Here is a 20,013-nt window from a genome sequence, read left to right on the forward strand (position 1 = left end):
ACTGTCTTTTGACACATTATCTTCTCTATAATGAGGGGACTTTGATTCTTGTTGTACTTAGAAAAAGGCCACAAAAGGTAAAATATCTACACTGTTGTTCTTTTCTATTAGCCATGGAAACTTTTGAAATTCGTTTGAGAAAAGTCAAAAGTAAAAGAATTGCCAGGTTTTAATAAGTTCCTTTGGTCTGAAAGTGGGAATAAATCAAAAACATTTGGAACCAACAGGATACTGATAGTGTTTGTTATTTTAGAATGCTTCAAGGCATCCCTGCAAAAAAAGGTTTGAAATGTGAAAATCCCTGAGGCCTCCCAAAACGTTTACACATTTTGTTATCAGAATATAGAAATAGGTTAGTGAATAGCATCACATATATTTAAAGTTAAACATGATTTCTCAAAAACCCAACATCCAACTCCATTTTTCAATATAGTGCAAGTAATCAAGGAAAAAATTAGTAAGTTTTATGAAATATAATGAGCATCTGACTTCTGATGAACGTTATTGGTGATACGCTTTTTATGCATGATAGTTAAAAAACTTTTTATATCATGCCATTACTTCTAGTACCAATTATCTTCCTTTCAATGTGGGGATTTAGAATGCTTATCATTACCCATAAATCTCTTAATCCAGTTCTAATCCCAGAGATTTATCCATAAGAAATAAATAGCAATTTGATATATCCCATTCTTCTTATCAAAATGGAATGGCCCAGGATGGAAGCTTCCTAAGAGCACTCACTACAGTGAGAGAGGCCTCTCCGATCCCTGTGTTAATTTTCTATTATCATAGAACAGGAAGACCTACATATGGTGTTTAAGAAGAAAAAGAAAAATTATTTTGTAACTTTAGATCTTGTTCATGGCAAATATCAAGACCTCAGTAATTAGTTTAGAATCTAATGGTACCTAACAGTGTTTTTTTTTTTTTTTTTTAAATCAGGGGCACCTGGGTGGCTCAGTGGTTGAGTGTCTGCCTTCAGCTCAGGTCATGGTCCTGGCATCCTGGAACCGAGTCCTGCATCCGGCTCCCTGAGGGGCTGCTTCTCCCTCTGCCTGTGTCTCTGCCTCTCTCTGTGTGTCTCTCATGAATAAAGAAATAAAAAAAAAAAAATCAAAACCAACAAAAAGAGGTTAAATGTTGGTGACCTTGACAAACCTAAACAGAACTTAGATCATCAGGACCAAAGGGGAGGTCCCTTACTATACTGCTTAGACACAATAGATGACAGGACTGACTTTGAGTCATGAAGATGCCATGACTCACAGCAGCAGCACTAGAGCTCAGGAAAGCATAAGAATCCTATTGTGACATTTGATATGAAGAACAGGATGCAAAATCTGTGGTGCTGTACTTCTCTTGGCGGTATAGGCCGGAGATGACAATCACGTGAGGCTCTGAAGACGGCCTGCCTGGGTGGGTTCTTTCCTGCTCTATGAACTAGCCCCTCATTTCCTTGTTTTCTTCATCCGTCAAAAGGATCCAATAAAGGTCCCACCTTCACAGGTTGATTGTGAGGATTTAGTGATTTAAATCATGTGTTCACTTTAAAACAGTGCCCGGGACAGAGTAAACAATCAAATATATATATATATATTTTATTATAAAAAAATATTATCTAACATTCCTTTTTTGTCAGGAGAGGGAATAGAAATGCAGCATATTACCAAATGTGAATGAGCAATAATATAGGCTCATGACAAAGATAGTCTTTAATACTATTTTATAGATATGTTTCATAAAGGTTGAGGAGACACATGATGATCTTGAAGAAATATACATAAGCAGATGTTATTCTATCGATGAAGATTGAAAAACATTATTTTATAGTCTTCTGAAGATATTAAAAAGGATTTAAATCAGATTTTGGGGAGGTAATCTGGTTAAGAGCATTAACCCAAGGTAACTTTACCAATGGTAGTTTAAACAGGGCAGTAGGAGCTATGGGAGCTCCTGACCACGTTTTGAGGTCTCACCTTCTTTCTGAGGAGTAAGCCTTTCTTCCAGAGTCTCATGGAGATCTCTGCCTGAGGACTTCTGGCATGCCCAGATTCGAGAAGTTATGCCCCTGTAGCACCCTATGGGCCATGATGGATAGGAATTGGGGGGTAAACAACCCAACTTCCTCACCTCTTAGGGAGAAGTACCTCTATCTGTATCTGCACCAACCTCTTGAATGTCCTAAGCAATAAGCTGCTTCTTAACATGCCCTGTATCAACACCTTCCCCTTGCTGCCTCGCTTCTCCATGCCTCATGATCCCTTCCCAAGATCACATCCCAGATCAACAACTTGCCCTTGAATCCCTACGTCAGCATCTGTTTCTTGCACAACCCCAAACCACTCTCTGTTCCAGAGCCCTAAGGAAATGATACATAACGATGTTTTCAAAATGACATGTGAGCTGTTCTCTCAGGGGATAGGAAGACAGATTACATAGTGCTTAAAGTCTATTTAAGTTATGCCACTCTATTTCCAAATATACAGCAATATGTTTTCATACACATTTTAATAGGAATTTCGCTCTCGTATTAGTTAGGACTCCAAGGAGAAAATAAAAAGCTGCATGGCTGGAATCCTGAACTTGAGGCTTCTCCATCAGCTGTTCTTTGTTGGGGGGCACAGGGAAGATAGTGAGAAGAGAAACCACAAACCAAGTATGCCTTTGGCTATTTCAAGTCTTTGGCTTCAAATCCTCAGTGTTGAGGGCCTCAGTTTTTGTGAACCAGAGTGTGCTGGCTCTGTCCTCTCCATTCTCATCTTCATCCTGAGGAGGAAGGGTGAGGATTTTAATTGTTCAGATTGCAGGCTGGTCATCGAAACCACTTCTCCTAGTAGTGACTTATCCATGAGGGAAACATGGCCTCTCCAGTGATCACTTGGGCAGGTAGGGTTTTACATTTCATTGTTATAGTGAGTTCTGAGATGCTGGTTCAAACTTTGGGAGGAAAAGAACAGGCATGAAAGCCTCCTTGATTCAGGAATATTTAGACCTAACTGGTATAGGAAAAATAAAATACTTCCACATGATTCAACTTTACTCACTGGGGTTCTACTCTGGCACAAAATCCCAGTTAATAAGAGAGTACTGTGTTTCCTATGTTGCCACAATTGTACATAGAGGGCCTTTTGAGAAGGAAGCATGGCTAGCCAAGGCAGGGATCAGGGGATTTTGGTGTTCTTAGAGTCTCGTCTTAATGCAACTCCTGCATAAGATCAATCTCTCATTTGCTGGAAACCTAAGAGCCTGGGTGACTTCATTTGTATAGACTAGACAGGTTGAGGAGTCTAGGCTAAAAATAGGCCTTATTTACTCATTCCTTTTTATCCACATCCAAACCCTGGCCACTAATAGGCCACTCAGATCACAAGAGGCAAAGGAAAACAAACCTAACAGAAATTACACCGAGGGAAGGAGACTATTTTATACTCTACAATCCAGCGCATAGCAGATATCGGCTTGGATTGCTCATCTGTAGGCACGTCTGGGTGCTACAGGGAAGATTTCTCCAAGACTAGTCTTTCTCCTCCACTGCACATATACTTTTTGAGTATTTATTGAACACGGCGCAAAAAAATCATAAAAGGAAGTGTCTGCCTTGATAGAGCTTACACTAACCTGGCCTCATGGTAATAACAAAGTAAAGAATCCAGAAAGGACAGAGGGTTGTTTCAAGTATAAAAGATGATTTTTAGCAGAATCCACAATTATGAATGCACACTGGAGAAGGTAACTCATTCACGCGGCAAAAGGACATGAGGAAGTTCTGTTGGATCTAGGCTTTGGCTTGAGTTCCTGGTTCATGACACAGAGCCAAGAAAAGCCACTCTTTCTCCCACATGACCTGCATTGGTTGCTACTGGCATACTTCCTAGAGCCTGTAGGTGAAAGAGCCTCAAGATGAGGCCCACACGGGTACAACGTAGAGAGAAGAAACATATCCTCTTCCGTGAGATCCTATAGTAGTTGCACCAGTGTTGTAGGGGTTCCTGCCTTTTCCAGACACAAATATGTTAATGGACTCAGAAATTGATATTAGAGTTGTAGTCAGAAGTCCCCTGGGAAGTGGCAATTACTCAGCAGTGGCGTCTGCTGAAGGTCAATCAAGTGTTGAAGGCAGTGGCGTCTACACAGCGTCAAGGTATGGAAATGTGGCTGCCATGGCACACAGTGGCAAACAGCTTAATCAGATATCTGAGATACCCATCAAAGGCGAGGATTCGAGGGGCTGAGCTGACATGGCCAAGACACAGCATCTGTGGTGTGCTTTTATTGACACTGAAAAGATTAAAGTTTAAAGAAAGACCATGATGAGTTCAATGTTTCAAATTCATGACTCAATGTATAGATTAAATCTCAGGGGCTTCCTCCAATGGCTAAATGAATCTCTCATCTTTTCGTGAGCACAGAAATAGCAGAAAAAGCAGATGTGCTATGCGTTTCTGCAGTTGTAGATCTCCATACCCTTGTGCTTTACAACCTTCACAGAAATCTGATGAAACAGCCAGGGACATGGTTGGTATTAATGGAACAACTAGCACTAATGTGGGGTTCTCTGGGATGGATTTACAGGCGTAAAGGAATTCAGGCATCTAACCCCAACAAACTTCCCATACCAGGTGAAGCCATTCCTTTCTACTTCCTGAGAGCTTTTTCCTGCCTTATTTAAAGACTTAGAATCTCAGTGGCAGGAGGGAATTATATTTCAGTGGGAAGCCAGTTAACCTCATCATCACACTCTATTATATCTAAACCTAAACTAAATCAGATCCCATCACACTGGGGGCAGGGGACAGGGAGGTGAGATTAAATAGTCAAGACCAGTAGGATGTGATTCACACAACAAGAACTAGAGTAATTTCCTAATTCGTATCCGGAATAATCTGGGGAATGGGTCTAAGCTTGCTTGAACAAAGGGGGACACAGAGTTTTAGGTTGGGCTGACTTTATCCATAGGAATGCCAGAGTTCTGGATTCAGTGTGGCTTTAACAGCTGGAAGTAATGATAAAGATTGGGTTGAGTGACTAAAATAAAGTCTCAGGTGGCTCTTGCTGAATCAAACTGAGGAGGCAGAAAATGTTTGGAATGAAATCAGTAAAGAAATCCAAAGACATTGGGAGATAAAAAATGTTGGAGTAAATCTAATATACGTGGCTAACTTCTCCCCTCGTCAGTCTGACTAGAGAGGGCTCTGAAGACCGAGCATCCAGGTCCTACTGGATATGTATATCTGAGCAAGGACAGGTCAGGTGAGCAAAGCTCTGGCTTAGACACGATCATAATGTCCGTTCTTCCTTTGATTCCACACTCAAAGTCTTTTTTTTTTTTTTTTAAGATTTTATTCATTCATGAGACACACACACACACACACACACACACACAGAGTCAGAGACACAGGCAGAGGGAGGAGCAGGCTCCATGCAGGGAGCCCAATGTGGGACTCAATCCCAGGTCTCTAGGATCACGCCCTGGGCCGAAGGAGGCGCTAAACCGCTGAGCCACCCAGGCTGCCCCTCAAAGTCCTTTGATTGAAGAAGCCAGGAGTGCATCTGAGAAGCTTTGCAATAGCAACCTGATAATATTTTTTGAATCTCCTGATTAGCATTCCTCAAATGATTCAATGGATATTTTAAGAATAACCAGAAGAAGGAAAAGGAAGTTACCTAGATCTTTATGGTCAACCTAGCACTAACTCTTTGCAGGCTAGCCTCCTGGGAATCTCCCTAGATATTGCTCTAGCCAGCTCTAGCAATCAAGGTTGGGAGGTACTGAGGAAGTGGACTCAGGCTACATGTTCCAGACCCCAGGCCCCTAATCACCAGGGTAGGAATTCAGAGGCCAATGATCTGCTTTGTTATACTACTGTAACCATGAGACTTGAACTCAAGCCTTTGATCCTGCCAGGGGAGAGGCTGGTACTTCCCTAATCATGGAGCTTAAAAATCTCCAAGTCTGAAAGCTGGGGTATCTTTCCTAATATCATTTGTCAAGTTCTGTAAGATCTATCTGTGCTGTTCCAGAATTCAAGGACCACAGAAGATCAGACACTTGCTCTTGCTTTTACCCTGTGCTTTTCTCTCGTAAATAGTGTCTCTGAAGACCTAGTATGGATAGTCTTCGATCCCTCAACCTTAGTGTATATATATATATATATATATACACACATTTTCCTGAGGAGCGATGATTGAGTATTCACCAGTGCAGTGCTATTATCATTGTTAGGAATAGCTAAAGTGGAAGCTTCTGGGGTCTTTTCCACCCACAATGGGAATAAATCAAAGGCATGACCACAGACCTGGTGAAATTACAAATATTTGCAATATCATTTAAGGCTTGAAAAATGTGAGAGTGGAGATCCTCATCACTTTCATAGTTAGCTGTCCAGTTCAGCTAGTGAAAAGGCAGACTGATCACAGAGAATGGCTATAGATTATCAGAAGTTTAATCAAGTGGGGATTCAATTTTGCGATTTTGTACAAGATGTGGTCTCTTCATGGGAGCAAATCAATATGGCCCTTACTAAGCACCCATTGATTTGACAAATGCTTTTTTCTCTATCTCCAAAAGCAGTAAATAGCCGAAGTTTGTTTTCCTGTGACAGCGACAGCTGTACATCTTCACTGCCTTGTCACAGGGTTATGTCACCTTTCCGTGTCTGTGTCCCAAGTCATTCAGCAAGGATAAGTAATTACACCATCAATTCTCAGAACATCACAACTGGCCATCACCCTAGTGACATATAGAAAACATGGCAGGCAGGCTCCCTATTACCTTGTAAGATACATGACTACCCAACCTGAAAAATAAATGCCATAGAAGTGCAAGGATCTTTCACTTTCATAAGGCTTCTGAGAGTCCTATGATCTAAGGGAACTCCTCTTTGATTTTGAAAGAAAAATAAATCATAAATCTGTGAGCTGCACTGGTCCATATACGGTGGCCCTAAACAACTGTTCTTTGGCCCAAAGAACAAGAATGCTCCCCTACTGGTGCAAATTGCGATGCAAGCAACTCTTACATCTGGCCCTCACGGCTCAGTGTGTCTTGCAGATGCTGCCTAGACCCTGTGCTGAGAGCAATAGCAGGAGCTCTGGTGATTTTGGAGACACATCATGACTTTGCTAGAAGTAATTAGCTCTTCTCTTGCCTCCGAGCCCCACTACGTGATGAAGGCCCATCTGTAACATCTCATGTGACCATTAGGTCTTGTCTGGCTAATAACAACTGAATGTTATCTGACACACTATGTCATAAATTTTGGTATTCATAGTGGTTGAATTTTACACTTAATAAATATGTGAACTTGGGCAACTTTCCTTTTTGTGCTTTGGTTTCTCCATTAGCCAGAAGTTGATGATAGTAAGTACTCCACAATGTTTTGATGGGATTAATGGCTTGACACCTGTAGACCACAGACAATAGTGTCTGGCACATATTAAGGGTTTATTAAATGTTAACTGTTATGTTTATTTTTCTCCTTTGAGGACCAGGACCTATAACCCTGGGGAGTCCAGAGTTGTAAGGGTGAGTCTCTAGGAATGATGATGGCTCATCCTTGTACCCAAACCAACGTGCTCTTCATATTGGGGTCCACAGCACCGTATAAAGGCTTCTAATTTAGTGTATGCAACCTGTCTTGGAAGATGGGATCCTATCCTCACAGAGAATTGTTCTTGAGCTGGTGCTGCAATGCCTTCAAATCTTAATTCCAGTGCTTGTAGAGCACCTTCCTCGTCAACGTATGGGCAGAGCGGTATTCCCAGATACGGAATGTGTTGCCTCCAAAATGAGGCATGTACCACATGTACCAAGAGTTGTGATTTGTTCCAAGTGGTAGTAATTCAAAATGCAACACTGCCTATTCCTGTGAAGGGAATGTCTTGACATGTCCTTGACCACCAGAGCTCCCATATCTTTACAGGAGTGACAGTCTCTGAATGTTCACAGATCACTTCCCTGTCCTCCAGAGTACAACTGTCTCCACACGCCCTTCTTGCTCATCCTGCCAGATTAGCTTGATGTCACTGATAAAATAGATCCATGTGGTGTTTTGTAGAATATCCAAAAAAGTCTAGATCTCTACAGATGATATGGTGGGATGAGGTCATCAAGAAAGCCTTGGGGAAAAACTGTGAATGTGCAAGTTTATTTTTTCCAAGAGAAAGCTAATGGTTCCTGCTCTTCTCTGTTGATTGGGAAAGAATGTCCTAATTAAGTCACTAGCTACATGCCATGTGGCTGAGGCCATATTCATCTGCTACAGCAATGATGCTGCCTCTATCCTGGTGGCTGGTCAGCCTAACTTGAAGTCTATAATCATTTTCCAGGATCCAACCATTTCTTGCAGGAGCCAGCGTGACAAATAAAATGGAGCTATAATAGACACCGGGACCTCTTTGTCTTTAGATCTGTAAGTGTGGCACTGTCCTGTTATCCTTCCTGGCGTATACTTTCCATTTACTCTCTTGACTGTGGTGGTGGGGCAATGTTGGAGGTTTGCCCACTATCATAGCTCTCACTACACAGGCCTAGAACCTATTGTGAAGGTGACTGTGATTTTCAAGAAAGTCAAATGTATGTGTAGACTTGGGAACTTTAGAAAAGACCTTTGGGTGGATTTGGAGACCCATAGTCTCACAGTAAGTTGGGTTTGTTCCAGGAATCGAATTATTACCTGGACCCCATATATTTCTATGATGATAGGGAAGCCAAGGGGATAATTTAGCTGTCTAGGTATCCATATCAACTCAGACCTGTGTCTAATAGTCCCTGAAATGCCCTCTCCTCAGGGAATAGTAACCTGAGTAGATTGTTCTAGGTTCTTCGGGAGAACAAGTGGAGGCATGGTTGCAGCACGCATTTGCAGTATTGCTGAAGGGTCTTGCCTCCTGTGGAAATAGCTCTTTCTTCAGTTAATGGCTCCCGGCTTTGAAAACTGCCTCAGGATTATGGCTTATTTCATGGAGTGACAGCCAGCTCTCTCCCATTCATATGCTCTTGCTTTCTTCTGATTATTCGTGAAATAGCCCCCTCACTGGTTGCACATGTATTTTTCTGCTGAGGACTCCATGTTCTGTTCATCATCTCCACACCTCCCCATGAAGCAAACCCCATCAGGGGCCACTCTGACCTGGATAGTTGTTACGATCATTGTAAATCCCTGCTTCCCAGATTTTTGGTATTTATTTATTTATTTATTTATTTATTTATTTATTTATTTATCTATTTATTTTTTCAGATTTTTGATATTTAAAAGCCACTAGCTTCATAGCTTTAGGCCTTTGCAGTTCTTCTGCTTTCAATGAGGCAAGCTTTTCCTCTCTCGGCCCTGGGCTACAGAGCAGGCCTCTTAATGAGGCTGATATCCTCGTTTATCAGCTAATTCTGGAGCCTCTGAGTCTCCTGTGTCCTCTGAGCATTCCTCTGTTGGGGGAGGCGGGGACAAATACGAATGATTTGCGGGCATCACCAGAATGTTACCGCTCTATCATGGTCATGTTTCTGAGCCTTTTCATCACTTCTCTACAATCCCCCCTAATAAATCAGGAATTTCAGTTCCATTTACAATGAACCATTGCTTTCTTTAGGCTCCTCAGGAGCCATTCCAGCAGCAGGTTTGCATCACCCCATGGGGTCCTTGGCAGAGTGTTAAGTCCCATATCACAAGAGATGCTCTAAGTCAATAAACTCTCTCTTATTTTCCAGTCCTCTTGATTAAAAACCTCTGAATCCAGTCCCTCAAGGACTGCCCTGACTCCTGCCATCCCACATTGCTGCTGGTATTGTGGCAAAGGCTCTTTATCCCTTTAAGAGGCAGCATGTCCCTGACTCAGTTATGCTGTGACTGAACTATAGTGATGGGCAATATCCTGAGAGATCTGCAGGGTAGTAGCTCTGTCCTTTCTTCCTCCATGGGAGTGGAGATAGCTCTTGAGAAGAAGGACTGGCTCACCTTTGTAGGTTCAGAAGGTTCAAAAGAGTCTGGATGTTGATGGGGGGAGGTTGTGCATATATGGGAACATTCTGTACTTTCTACTCAATTTTGCTGTGAATCTAAAAGTGCTCTAAAAATTAAGTTTATTATTTAAAAAAAAAAAAGAGTTTTGGGAATTCAAATCTCAAGGGACATCTGCCCAGCTATCTTTATCTCAGTTGTCTGGATTCCAGGTCTACCTAGCCAAGTTTGGTAGAACCGAGCTGCTTCAGCTGAGGCTGCAATTGTCTTTGGAGATGAGTGGCTATAATGTAAATCCTCAGTCTTGTTTTAGGCCTTTGCTCTTCTCCCAAGAGAGAAAAGTGGCTTCTTTTAGACTAGCAATGAGGACTCTGGTCTTTATACTTGATTCTTAATTATTTGTTAAAAAGTATCAGCTTTTCATTCGGAAGGACACTGCAGTGACTTAATGGCAACCAACTGATTCTGCTGTTATTCTGTATGCTGTTTCCAATTCTTGTTAGATTCACCAGTCATGGGATTTCCTTCCATAGGAATAGTCTCCCAAGTCACATCAGTGACTCTTTAGTGATTGGGCTGCCTCTTTGTGCCAGGGTCTATTCATAGCTCGCACACCACTGGGATGGTCATTGTCAAATGGGTGGCTGGAGATCCAGTCTCGGAAGCACATCTTTCCTGCCAGCTTTCTTGGACGACTCTTGGAGCCCGTTGGGTTCTTGGGAAGCAGACACTGGGTGGAGATAGGACTACCAAAGGCTTCTGTGAGAGGCAAAGAGAGGAAGCAAGGTTGTACTAGAGGAGCTGACAGGCCCTGATACACCTGACAAAATCTCAGTGCAGCCGGTGGGGAGGTCCAGAGCAAGGTTGCCAGTCAGGCAGAAATGGTGAGCAGGCTTTGTACCTCAGCCTTGCTCTGGCATCAACCATCATTGGGGACCATCCTGAAAAGAATATGACCTTGGTGCAAAAGCTGTCTGCTAACTACACTCCTCAAACTGAGTCCCATATTAAAAAAAGGATCTAAGAGACTCAGCCCCACTTTTACACATTCTCAGAATGAATTCAGGTAGCGAAATGGAGGGATGAGGTTGATCTGCAGTTTGTATCATGGAGCCAGGACATTGTTTCTCCAGCATGAGAGCTTCTCAGCGCAGCAGCTTCAAACAGTAAATTATTTTAGCATCAGTTTCTTCTTAAGGGACAAGGAACAGTGTGAGTCCATGTTATAATTACCTGTTTCGTATTTGTTTCATTTCATCGTATTTCTTTATTATACAATTGAGATCCAATGATGGGCTTAATCTGGAAAATATTTGGAGTAATATTGAAAATTATTATGCTGCTTCTCATGTGTACTTTTCAAAGTGTTCAGAGAAACACCATCTCATTTGGATCACAGAATAACCCTATCAAGTAGACAGAACCAGGTCAAAAATTCTCTTGGGTCAATTTTTGTAAGTATCTCATAACTTATAAAGATATTTTCATGACAATAGAAAAGAAAAAAAAAAAAAAGGTTACCACATGACCATAGAGGCCCTTTGCTGCTTTAGAAGGGATCCAGAGATCACTGATTTAAAAACTGAAACTACCAGCACATTCTTATCTTTTATTGAAGTTTAGTTGACACACAATGTTACACTGGCTTCAGGCATACCACAGAGTGATTTGATAAGTCTATATGTTAAGCTGTGCTCACCAGCATTTTCTTAAGAGTCCTTACTCTGAGTTTTTTCAGTTTTTGTCATAACTTTAAGTTCATATGAATTTGGTGAATTTAAAGGTAAATGATATTAGTTGTTGGCATTTGAATTTTAACATTAATAAATAAGATACAAAACATTAGGCAGTTTGATAAGAGAGAAAATTCACCAATTAAAAGACAAAATTTAAATTTCTATTATCATCCAATCGTTATTTAGTCACATTTTTACATTATTGCAAATATGTATACATATAATTATATAATTTTCTACTTTGCTTTTTTAAAACTTTACAACATGCCAAAGCATTTCCAAGATCCATACTTCTATAGTCATCATTAGTACAATTTTCTTTTTAGGATTGTATTTATTTTAGAGAGAGAGAAAGAGAGCGAGTGAAGAGAGACGGGGGACAGGCAGGGAGAAGGAGAAAGAATCTGAAGCAGACTCTACTTAGAGCACAGAGACCACTGTGGGGTTCAATTCCATGACCATAAGATCATGACCTGAGCCAAAATCAAGAGTTGGACATTTTCCTGATTGAGCCACCCAGGTACCCCTATTACTATAATTTTTAATGACTATCTACTATTATCTACTGTTTTAAAATGTTTCAAACATGGTCTAAGTGGGCATTTTATTTTATTTTTATTTTTTTTTAAGCGGGCATTTAAAAAAATAAATCTCATGGCAGATAGACATCTTGGGACATATAAAGTAAAAAAGATATATTAAAATAATATATTCCTTTAAAAAAAACTGGACCAAACATATGGTTAAAAATCATTTATAATGTAGTTGTTCCTGTGAGATTTTAGCATTCTCATTGACCTTTCAGCCTCAATCTAAAAATAGAAGACCTTATCAGAGGTTTAGCCTGTAAATCTATTTTTAGATGTACAGCGTCATGACCTAAACTTAATAAAAATCAAACACAAAGAGTTGAAAGTGGGAAGCTTCTTTGCAGAAATTCCTTTGGGGCTATATCCTGCCTAAATTCTACAAGAAGAATTCCCACAGAAATCAGTAGGAGATTAAAATAAATATCAATGGCAGGATATAGTCCCAAAAAACTTTAAACTTGACAGGTTAATTGTTTTTCAGAATGATCGGAATTTGGGGGCAATATTTTCATGAGGGAAAACCAACATTTTGGCCGCAGATAAATTTGTACACAGTCTTTTGTATAGTAGGGCCTTATCTGTGGGAATAATGCCCACGTTGTTTTATGACATGGGTTCCTACTTTTTTGAAGAGAACTTTTCAGAGGAGGCATTCTGATCTTGCATCGGTGGGGCAGATTTCCATAAAAATGCTTTTATTTTAAGTAAGACAGACAGTATATAAAGTGGAAAAATTTATCTCTAACACCCCTTGCTTAGCTACATTATTTGAAAATTATTAAGAAACAAATTATATACCACAAGTGAAAGATTCAAAGATAAGATTGGGCAATGAGTGCCTTAAAGCACATTGGCTATGAAATGTTACAACTAGTACAAATGTGTATGTACGTAGAGTTCAGGTTGCCTAACTTATCACCTGGAACACTCGAATAGAGGTCGTAGAAAAGTCAGCTTTTGCATTCATTGTTAAACTTTGCCCCACATGTCACAGAACAAATGCACAGCCTTAGACCCCTTAGCGTCTCTGACTCACGTTTTCCTTTTTGTGCCTTTCTGTGAAATGAGGATGAGATTCAAGAAAGAGCAACAGAAGCATAGAAGGATTTCCTTTTCTGACAACCAGAAGTCAAGAGTTAGTCAATTGTGGGCAATGACTCAGCATTCCAGGGATGACAGGGCTAGCTGCTCCCTGGGGAGTCTGGTGTCCTCACCTTCCCATTAGGAGGTGGCTGCCACAGGGCCAGATATTGTGTCTTTGTTGAAGGTTGGTTATGGGGTAAAGGAACGATGTCACTGATGCTATTCCCTTTTTCTCAAAAAATTTAAAAAATAAATGAAAGATTTCCCAGAAGCTCCCTCACATCTATCAGCATGTGTCCTGTCTGGAACTGTGCGATATGACCAATCCTAGCTGCAAAGGGGACTGGGATTAGAGCACAACATTTTTGATATAGGCAAGAGTATATAATTTATTAATTATAACTTATTCATGTAATATATACGTTTATATATAAATATGTAAATCATAATATATAAATATACAGATTGCATAATTATATAATTATATACATTTATATAATAAATTATATGACTTATCTTAATTATCTTCAAGGCACTTATAAAAATTGCAATGATATTTTGAATAAAGGTGGGCACAGAGCAGATACCCACTAACCTCCATGAGATCAATAACCATGATTGTTTAGTTTCCTCCTGTAAACTAATAGAGCTTTAGCTATATTACAGCACTGTCGTATAACCGGGTGGTTGGTACTTAATATATGGCCAGGAAACAAAAGAAGCAGAATCAGTAATATTCATTCCAACACAGGTATTCAATTCAAACAACATTAAGTTAGTGCCTATTATTTTCAAATTAGGTGCTAGGGGCTATAGGAAGTATAGTGGGCAGGTAAGCTTGAGTCCAACCAAATACGATAGGAAGCTATACATGTTTGGAGCATAATTAGAGATTTAAGTGAAGCCCTCTAGAAATATAAAGCAATCACAATTATTTTCCACTAGAAATTAAGTGGAGAGTCAACCGGAAGATTGACAACACAGGCAGAGGAGGACCTAAGAGGAAAGGACCAATTTCTACTGCAGCAAGAATGTCAGTGACTGGGACAAGCCCTCACAAGGTAATTTGCATTCATTTGGAAGAGAAAGAACAGACTCATGATTGAGTCTTTGGAAAGCAGTGAGAAGAGTGGTTTTGATCATTTAACAATTCAAAAGAAAGGACACAAACAGGACTTCTTTTATGAAGTTAAAAGATTCAAGTATGGAGATGCCACAGAAGGATATGGAAATTAAAGGAGATATCTAGTCCACGGGGAATAGAGTACTTGGTTGAAATGGAAGCAATTTGTTTTTTTCTGAGACCCAAGATCTTGGACAGTAAAAAATAAGAAAAAAATTAAGTACCAGTGGAAAAAATGATACTGCCTCTGATTAACTTTAGAAGCTGGGCACAGATTGAATTTGTTATTGAGGAAGCTGTAAAGAGAACCCCAAAATAAATCAGTTTGGTTCCAAATTTACCTTAGGTTGAAAATGGTCTGATCAAAAATTGTTTCCCATACTGTGTGGAATGAAAACCTCCATCTAAAGCATGTTGGCATTGCTACATCAGTTTCTTTTAATATCAGTTTCAGCAAATATTTTAAGATGATTGAGGCATGAAAATCTGCTTGAGATTAAAAACCTGCTGTTAGCCCAAGGAATGTAATAGTAAATGAAATGTCAGGAGGAATTCAATGTACATGTTTGAGCTTGTAGAACAACTGTGTTCAAAGGAAATTAAACAGGAAAAAAAAAAAAAGACAAAAAACTTTGTTTCAATATGGCCAATATATGAGTAGATTAAATAGTTTGTAAAAACTTCTTGTTCAGTGTCTACATCACAAAACTGTTTTCTAAATAAGTATACATTCCCCTTCTCTGATGCTAAGTGCTAATGTTTATTGAGCATTTACTATACTCCAGCTACTGTGCTGATTAGGTTGTACATATCTCCTCAAATAATCTTTTTTTTAAAGATTTTATTTATTTATTCATGAGAGACACAGAGAGAGAGAGAGAGAAAGAGAGAGAGAGCGACCCAGGCAGAGGGAGAAGCAGGCTCCACCAAGGAGCCCGACGTGGGACTCAATCCCGGGTCTCCTGGATCACGCCCTGGACTGAAGGCGGCGCTAAACCAGTGAGCCACCCGGGCTGCCCTCCTCAAATAATCTGAATTATAAATAGGTAGAAACTATTTTTAATTCTCCTTTAAAAATGAGAAAACTGCTAAGTGGCAGTGTCTTGGTCACACAATTAAGCAGAAAAGTAAGACTGGACTCATGATTCCTTCTCACTGCTAACCACCCTCTCATATACTATTTCTGTTGTTTGGATTCATCAGGTATTTTTTAAAAAGGGGGAGGGATGAAGAGGAGAACTTGGATGATTGGTGTACCCTTGATATTAATGCCCATGATTATATCTTATTCAAGTTACTAAATTAACTTTAAACTATTCTTGGCTCTGTAAAGAAAGTCTTCCATTAAACATGAGACATAATTCTATGTTCCCTCTCTACCATTGAAAAAGTTTACCTCCAGCAAGGATATGTTTTCAGTATGGGAAAAGATTTTGTGTATTCTGCTAGGGAAAAAGAACATATTTTCTATGTTAGAGTCAATCAAAGAGTTTAAGATATACACTGCAGGGACGCCTGGGTGGCTTGGCTGTTTAGAGTCTGTCTTCAGCCCAGGGTGTGATCCCAGAGTCCCAGGATCGAGTCCTGCATCAGGGTCCCTGCATGGAGCCTGCTTCTCCCTCTGCCTGTGTTTCTGCCTCTGTGTCTGTGTCTCTCATGAATAAATAAAATAAAATCTTTTATAAAAAAAAGAAAAAGAAAAAAAAAAAAAAGAAAAAGAAAAGAAATACACCGTGGTTCCAGGACTCAGGTAAGTTCCCTTTTATATCTTCTCTTTAATGTTTGGTGAGGAAATCTTTTGTTTGATTTTCCTTCTTTGAAAGGGACCATTCATTTCCTAAAGTTATAAATCTGACTATTGTTAGAGTCCAAGTGACAAAAGTTTGGGAAATGGAAAAAACACAAACACCAGTAAGATAATCCACGAAAACGGAGTCTAGGTTTGAATAGTGTTATTCATCATTTTTAATGGCATGATGCTGCAATTGTGTTGCTAGAAATATGACCTTCTTTCCTTAAATAACTGCTTTTAGGGTTTCCACGAGCCATTCCTCCTTCATTCTGAGCATGGTCCTGGGAACCTGTGTGAAGCAAACCAGGCCAGAGAGTGGTTTGGTTTGTGTTGGCCGAGGATTTGGGGGCACAGAATGAAGTGGAGTGGAGACCTCCCGGGAGATGAAGAATAAGCTGGAAGCTAGGCAATGTCTGAAAATTTGAGTCTATAAAATTGGGCAGTGAGAACACAGGAGCCCAAGTAAAGTACGTTACACGGTATCTATGAGCCAATTTGGAAAGTGGAGCCCAGAAGAGTCCCCTTGGGCACCAGATATGAGGTAAGGATTCTTTTACAGCTTGGCAGCTGTAGATCTATATGCTGGGAAAGAGATCAATTTTAGACACTTTAAAGTTATTAAAGTCTCATTTTCACAACAGACTCTCTCAACAGTGGACAGTTCAGCTAATGGGATAATTTAACCAAGAAACGAATTTATCCAAAAAATTCCTGAAGGACTGATAGAAGAAACTTTTTACTCAGGCAACAAAACCAGAATTTATTAAATTGTACCATGGACATTCGACAAGCAAATCTAATATTAAGAGTATTAAAAGTTGTTTTTTTTTTTTTTTAACAGCAATATCCACAGGGACTTTTATTCCTTGACCTCACTTTGCCCCTCGATCCAAAATTCATACAAATTAAGTGGTGAAAGCTGACAAAACGTTTGAATTACCTTAAAATGACATGTTATGAATTTAAAGCAGAAGGAGAGAAGATGAACTAACATTTACCTAAAGTGACAGATGCACTAATTGCAAGCTTAACAGAGAAAGTGTTCCTGAGAATAAAAACACCAGAAGGAAATGACAATTGTAGGAAATTTCTTTATGATGTAAAAATTCTCTGGGGGAAAAATGGCATCAGATTTTTGCCTCTAATGAATTATTATAGAGTAAAATAAAAAAGACTTTTTAGGACCCAATAATCCCAGCTCCCACAGACCGGGCACCTGCTGCAGGTCAGGTACTGCACTTGGCCTTGACTTGCACACACTGTCTCCTCTGGCCGTCACATCAACCCTCCTCATTGCTCACATGAAGATGCAGATGCAGATAAGAAACAGACTTCTGGGAGGTTCTGTGATTCACCAGATCTGGGTTTAGGAGTCATTCATGCCAGGCTTCAAAACTTGATTTTTGAGCACAGGATCAATTTAGCTATTAATTCTATTTTTTCCCAAGTTATTCGTTGTCACATAAACAAGGAAAATATGTATATTCCAAGGGGGCATCCTATGGACACTTGAATCATATATTACTGGATTGTGCTAAAAGCATACAATCTAAAGGAAATTTTGTATCATTATCTTGGAACCTTTCAGGGTAAATCCTGTGACTCGAATTTTGACGGGAGTGTTGGTTTTTCCCTTCTAGAGTGGCCTTCTTTCTTGTCCAGGCTCTAAGCAAACTGAGAAGTAAGATGAAGAGTAATGGATATGGAAAATGAAAATGTTGCTAACCACCCTTCCCCCTAAACAAAACCCCATAAAAAAACCCCCAACAACTGAGAAGGTTTAAGTTGTTAAGGGCTAACTAAGCCTGGGAAATGAAGCCAAGATTAGACTTGTCCACCCTGCCAAGGCTTTAAGGACTGACTGTTTTAGGGGAAAGCCAGCTCCCTGGGGCCATAGAGACGGTCTACAGCTGGGAGCAGATAGCTCTCAAGAGGGAAAGTGTTGGGCTAGCTCTGCATGCCTAGTGGTTTCTTTTGAAATCTGTCAGTCAGATTAATCCCCCCAACCCCCCAGCGCAGAGCAAAGGGGCAGACAAGAAGTAGGTTGTATAGTCATAGAGTTACTTTCACAGAAGGGAAACAGCACTCCCTTTAACAGATTTGTTTTGTTTCTCCTTCCTCACTGGCTTAGCTCCTCAGCCTGTGTGTGGTTGGGGGCAGGGGTGGGTAGTCCTCTGTCCAGGAGATGAGCATTCTAGACCCGGCTGCTGTCACGCTCACGAGGCCATTCTTTACCCACTTTCCTGGGTGGCTCAGTGGTTGAGTGTCTGCCCTTGGCCCAGGGTGTGATCCCAGGGTCCTAGGATCGAGCCCCATGTCGGGCTCCCTGCATGGAGCCTGATTCTCCCTCTGCCTGTGTCTCTGCCTCTGTGTGTGTGTCTCATGAATAAATAAATAAAATCTTTAAAAAAATCCAAAAATCGAAAAGGCCAATCACTGCTCTCTTAATATCCTCTTGGCACCTCTCATAGGAAAGACACATTTTGCCCTGAGAAGGCTCTAAAATGAGTTTGCTGCTTCGTTAATTAATCTACTCCAGGGTGACTAGGTAAGACTGAAAATTTACTCACTGTTTTTATTTTCCATCCCAAGTTATGTCCAGCCGTGCTTTCCAACATTATCGCTGGTTCTAGAATGAGGCTTAATGACATTATTAAGAATGAAATATACAAATGCCGCAAAAATAAAATGCCAGGAAAGTTCAGTAGAAGCCATCTTCTGCTGTCAAATTCACAGAGAGAAACAAAAGGCTACACCCATTAAACTTTAAAGAAAATGTTTAAAATATAATTTTCTTGAGAATATGAGTTAAAAGTTAGAATTTAAAATAATGCCTAATTTTCAATTCTGCTAGAGGTTTTTCTTAATTTATCTGGACACATGAAAATGGGGGTGGGTATTTCTTCTGGGCCTCATATATTTCATTAATTGAACCCAAGGTATCTGATATGTGTCTCTTTCTAGAATCCAAAGAGTCAATAGGTCATGCAGGCCTATAACTACACTGCCCCTCTATATACCAACTTTAAGAAAAATGGGCCGCCCTCAGGTCCTAGAATATTTTCCCAGGTAAAAAATCCCTTGAACTCATTATTTAATCTTAACTAAAATGGCAGTATAAAAGCTCAGTTATTTCTAAATGAAAGAAGGCATATTAATTTATCTATTGCTATGTGATAAATCACCCCAAAACTTAGTAGCTTAAAACAACAAACATCGTCTCACACTTTCTATGGTTCAGGAAACCAAGAGCACTTTCTCTGGTTGGTTTTCACCCAGAGGCCCTCATGAAGGTGCGTCCAGCTGCCCTCCAGGGCTGTGGTCAGCATTTCCAAACCCACTCGTGTCGCAGCAGACAGCCCACAGCTGCTCCCCGGCCGATGGACAAACACCTCAATCTTGCACCATGGGAGCCTCTCCATAGGCCGCCCGCGTGTCCTCAGAACATGGCTACTGCTCTGTCATTTATGTCCTAACTCCTGAGTCATGCACTGTCTTCTGTCTTATTCTATTCCTTAGGAATGAGTCACTCAGTGCGCCTGGGTGGCTCAGTTGGTTGAGTGTCCGACTCTTGGTTTCAGTTCTGGTCATGATCTCACGTGTGGTGGGAAGGAGCCCCTCCTTGGCTCCAGACTCAGTGGGTAGTCTGCTTGAGATTCTCTCTCCCTCTGCCCCTCCCCTCATTGCATGCTTTCATTCTCTCTCAAATAAATAAATCTTAAAAAAAAGA

General features: G+C 40.4%; 1 long non-coding RNA gene across 3 annotated transcripts in view; it reads left to right on the top strand.

Annotated features, from left to right (window-relative positions):
• The window catches only part of LOC144284268 (uncharacterized), a 41,761-nt gene that overhangs the window by 310 nt on the left and 21,438 nt on the right, over positions 1–20,013 (top strand). Inside the window, exons 2-4 of one of the 3 annotated variants that reach the window (XR_013352621.1) lie at positions 14,314–14,429; positions 16,525–16,824; positions 17,125–18,337. This is a non-coding gene — a long non-coding RNA (uncharacterized LOC144284268). Of the gene's footprint in view, positions 1–14,313; positions 14,430–16,524; positions 16,825–17,124; positions 18,338–20,013 lie in introns of those variants that run through there. The other 2 variants (XR_013352622.1, XR_013352623.1) reach the window with 2 other exon arrangements.

Source organism: Canis aureus, chromosome 15 (genome assembly GCF_053574225.1).
Source record: "Canis aureus isolate CA01 chromosome 15, VMU_Caureus_v.1.0, whole genome shotgun sequence".
In the NCBI taxonomy this organism is placed as follows: Eukaryota; Metazoa; Chordata; class Mammalia; order Carnivora; family Canidae; genus Canis; species Canis aureus.